Here is a 5,317-nt window from a genome sequence, read left to right on the forward strand (position 1 = left end):
TCAAGTTTTCCTGTGCTTTATGAAAGCACACTCCTTTCTCTCCTGTTTGCTCTCTTAAAACAAAACAACTTAGTCTTTTGAGAGAGATGATAGGAAAGATTTCAGTTTCTTTTAATTATGTGCTGTTGTTGCTAGTCTGTGTTTTCAATGCCCACCCCCCCCACCCCCACAGTGACTGTGCCATATGACAACAGGGCATTATACAATTTCATTTAACAGTTGGCCTAAGGGTGCCTAGTTTTTGCCCACATCCCAGCTCTTCTCCTAGCCCCACCCCCACTTCTTGTGTTTATATCCACTAAGGTACTCTCAGAAGGAGAGACAGGATGGCCTACAACATCAGACTGCCACCATTTCTTAATGGTCTGGTCTCCCCTACCACAATGTGGTTTCCAGGAGGGCCATGGTTGGACCCTACTTACTTTATCTCTGTATGCAGTGCTGCGTAGCATGGGGAAGTCCCTCATCAAGTAAATGTCATCCAGCCTCATGTTCTAGCCATTACCTCCTGGCTCTGTCATTGGCAAAGCCTGTAAGGGACCCAGTGTAAGTCAGCCAGCATTCTCTCTTCCAGCCCACCTCTGGCACTTCCCTCTTTCTTTTCTTTTCCATTTATCCCAGAATAATAATGAATGCTGATTACAGGCACTGTACTAAGCCCTTTATATTCATTGCTTGCACTAATTCCCACAACAATTCTGTGAGGTAGGCATTATTTTTCCCATTTTGAGGTTACAGTCTGAGGCTCCGAGAAGCTTCACGACATGCCTAGGACATAGCTCATCAGTAATGAAAGTGGGACCTGAAACCCACTGGTTTCAGCCCTTTCACTGCTGTGCCATGAGGAGCAGACTGAATCTCATGTGCAGCCCTTCAGCCAGACCCTACCCTGGGTTACCAGAATCATTTTCCACCACCTCCCCACACGCCAATTCAAGAGCACCACCAGGATTCCCTTCACGTGTCCCCACAACTTTGCTCCCCTATTGCCTCCTACTGAAAGCCCCTCTTGCTTGACGCTCTATTCTACTCACCCACGTTTGAAGACACAGCTCAAATGTCTTCTCTGTCATGAGGCCATCTCTGTTTTCTCCACTCTCCACACAAAGATGGGTTTGAACTCTCTTATAATACATAATACATTCTGCCCCAAATTAGAGCAATTCTGATGCACATATTTTACCTTTTTTACCTTTTTTTACCTTTCCAGTGAGGGCATAATGATAGCAAACACATATGGCACTTACTAAGTGTCTGGGAATAACTCCATATGGTATGTGCTATAGCACAGACATCAGTAAACTTGCCTGGGGTCACAAAACCAAGTAGCAGGGACAGGGCTTGACCCAGGCAATTCAGCACCAGTGCCCATGCCATGAACCATTGGACCAACCTGCCTACATATAGCGAGATCACAATAAGTGTTTGCTGAGTCAAAGAATGTAAGAATATACAACTGCATGAATGCAAAGCAATCAATTTAGTGTAAAATTACACAGGCCATGGGGCACCTGGTTGGCTCAGTCAGTTAAATGTCCGACTTCGGGTGAGGTCATGATCTCGCAGTTTGTGAGTTCGAGCCCTGCATCCGGCTCTGTGCTGACAGCTCAGAACCTGGAGCCTGCTTCAGATTCTGTGTCTCCCTCTCTCTCTGCCCCTCCCCAGCTCACACTCTGTCTCTGTTTCTCTCTCTGTCTCTCTCCCTCTATCTCTCTCTCTCAAAAACAAACATTAAAAAAAATTGTTTTAATTACATAGACCAGTCACAGCATTTGGTTTATCTGACATCCAGTTGCTTCAAATTCATAGCATTAAAAGGAATTTTTATGGAGTCATCACTGACTTATTTTATTCATCCAACAAAAATCTTCTGCAGACTCTGTGTCAGGCCCAGAGCTAGAAGCTACATGAGTCTGTGCCCTTGAGAACTCACACAACCCAGTGGGAGATGCACTGGGGTTGGTTACATAGACACACAATGTCTGGAACTTTATAACTAACTGTACTTGGCTGCCTTGCAGTTGTGAACCAGTGACTAACGCAGTGTCCAATCTAGGTTGACTTGCCCTTCCCCAGGTGACACTGTCTGGAGACATTTTTGGTGTCACGACTGGGGGTGTAGGTGATCCTGGCATCAGGTGAGTAGAACCCAGGGATGCCGCTAAACATCCTACCAAGCACAGGACAGGATGACCCCAAAAACAAAGAGTTCTATTGCCCCAAATGTTGATAGTGCTGAGGTTAAGAAACCTTGTACCAAAAATGTAAAGAAAAAATCCTGTATCCAAAAATCAAAGAGTCAACTAGCAGATAAATAAGTCTTGGAAAACTAATACACAGTACAGTGATTACAGACAACAGAACTGTATTATAAACATTTAACTTGCTAAGAGAATAGATCTTCATTTTTCCCAACACTAGAAAAAATGATAATTTTATGATGTGATAGGCATGTTAGGTCATGCTACAATGGTAATCATACTGCAACATAAATGTATCAAATCTATACGTCATACACCTCAAACTAACACAAGGTCATATGGCAAATATAACTCAATTTTTAAGAATCAGAGATGAACAAAAAGCTCTCATTTGAGGTACCTCCCAGACTTCTCAAGGAAAAGAAAGGCCTGTGTAAAATTGAAAAAAATAAATTAAGCCACAGCACTGATAAGGAAGTAAACAAAGCATATGCAGTAAGATAAAATCAAGTTTAAAATATCCTTTAATCTGCAGTGTTGGCAAATTAATCTAATTACCGGGAATTTTGCAAATGCTGTCAGTGGTGCTGGTGTGCCGGAAGGAGGAAGATTCAATTTCTAGCCTTCCCCAGAAATTCTCTTAGGAAAATCTGCTAGTTAGCCCTCCTTGCGTGCCACAGAGCTGAGGTTCTAGAATGAGAAACTGCTTCATGTAAGATAAAACATTCCTTCCAAACCTGAGGTGGACAGGATGCCTGGTTCAGGAATACCCATTCTATTTTAGAGATTAAATACAGATGCAGAGGCCACTTCCTGCAGACCAGACCTCCACAGGAATGACATGACAACCCCTTTCCTGGCTGCACAGCTCTGGGTGTAGGCTGCTCTTGGGCTTTTAAGGAATTCCAAAGAGGGGTCCTTTCCCCGAAATACACTCACCCAACCCTAAGGGACGGGAAGCATTCATTCTCCTATAGGACAAAGGGGGTAAAATACAGGGAGTAGCACCAGGATGTTTGCGTTCAAATCCAGCTCCACCCTGTCTTAGCTGTGTGATCTAGATATACTTAACCTCTCAGTACCTTAGTTTCGTCATCTGTACAATGAGGGATAACCCATTTCATGGGGTCCCTGGAGGAACGAAATGAATTCACTTGCAGGCAAAGCATTGAGAATAATTCCTTGCACACAAGAAGAACTATAGAAATCTGTTATTCTAAGTAGAGCGTGAATCCCTTGGAGAAAGAAGCTTCATCTCATTGTTACGGATTTCCCTGGGCCTAGCATAGTGACGGCATTACTCCCAGAATATGTGACAGTGATTAAACTCCCAAGTGGTTTTACTTTGGTTTGATGTCAATATTTGTTTTATTTTTTTTTTTTTAAGTAGGCTTCACATCCAGCATGGAGCCCAATGTGGGGCTTGAACTCACGACCCTGAGGTCAAGAGCTGAGCTAAGATCAAGGGTCTGATATTTAACCTCCTGAGCCATCCAACTGCAACCCTGATGTCAATATTTGACTCATGGAGCTCCCTCATCAGTGTTAACACAAATTTGAGCTTTTGACAAGTCACTAGATTATCTGAGAACTTTTTCCAAGTTTACTTAGAGTTATAAGAGAAGTCTCACAGAAATGTAGATTTAGTTCTTTAAATGCTTTTTGAAAGTGTTTTACTCAATATGGAGAAAAGGAACTGACAAAGGTTCACCTGGTGCTGGGGCACAAGAGTGGGAGGTGGGAAGAGGAGAACAAATATCAAAATGTTTTCTCATTTCCATCAAGATTTCTTCTTTGATACATTTGTTAATTTTTATTTCTACTTTTTATTGAATAAAGTGCCCCAATCCAAGTGTATGGCACGACGCATTTTACAGATGCATAACTGTTCTAAACCACCAGATCCAAAGCTAGAAGGAACATTTCTAGCATCCCGGAGGGTCCACTTTCCCCTTCTTAATCCCAAAAGGGGATTAAGCCACTCTCCAACTTCCATCACTATCAAGCAGTTTTGTGAGTTCTTGAACTTCGTAAAAAGATACCTTTCTATGTTTTTCTTTCTGAGAGCTTTATTGTTTTCCTTTTCATGCTTAAGTCTATGATTCATTTCAAATACATTTTTGTGTGTATATAATGAACTATGGAGCAAGTTATTTTATAATCCAATTCATCCATTACTATTTATTGAAAACACTGTCATTTCCCGCCTGAGTTGCAGAGGTACCTTTATTATAAACCAGTTGACCTCTACGCGAGGGTCTGTTTCTGGACTTTCTAATAGGCTTTCTGTGTTCCTTTGGTATATTTGATTATCCTTTGTTAGTACCATACTGAATTAATTATGGTAGTTTTATGGTTTTATAATTTCATAAGTTTTAAAATTTGGTGGTGTACAAGTCTTCCAATTCTGTTCTCCAAATTGTCTTAGGATTCTAGGCATTTCCATAAACATTTTTTTTTAATGTTTATTTACTTTTGAGAGAAAGGGAGACAAAGAGAAAGAGAGAGAGCAGGGGAGGGGCAGAGAGAGAGGGAGACACAGAATCCAAAGCAGGCTCCAAGCTCTGAGCTGTCAGCACAAAGCCCAATATGGGGCTCAAACTATAAATGGTGAGATCATGACTTGAGCTGAAGTCAGACACTTAACAGACTGACACATCCAGGTACCACAAATTTTAAATTCAACTTGTACATTTCTACAAAAAGAAAAATAAACAATACTTGGCTTGGATTTTTATTTTTATTTTTATTTTTATTTTAGAGAGAGCACACACACATACGAGGGGAGAGGGGCAGAGGGAGAGAGAGAGAATCTTACTTAACGCAGTGTGGAGCCTGATACTGGGCTCAATCCCATAACTCTGGGATCATGACCTAAGCCGAAATCAAGAGTTGGATGTTCAACCAACTGAGCCACAAAGGTGCCTCCAGAGAAACAACTTTTAATTTTGTTGATTTTCTCTGTTTATAATTGCTTTCTATTTTACTGATGCTACTTTTGTCTTTATGGTTTTGTTTCTTTTACTATCGTTGGGTTTAATTTGCTATTTTTAATCAAATACTTTTGATAAACAGAAGCTTAGATCGTTAATTTTCAACCTTTCTTTTTTTCTAAT

The sequence above is a fragment of the Prionailurus viverrinus genome, chromosome B2, assembly GCF_022837055.1.
Source record: "Prionailurus viverrinus isolate Anna chromosome B2, UM_Priviv_1.0, whole genome shotgun sequence".
Lineage (NCBI taxonomy): Eukaryota > Metazoa > Chordata > Mammalia > Carnivora > Felidae > Prionailurus > Prionailurus viverrinus.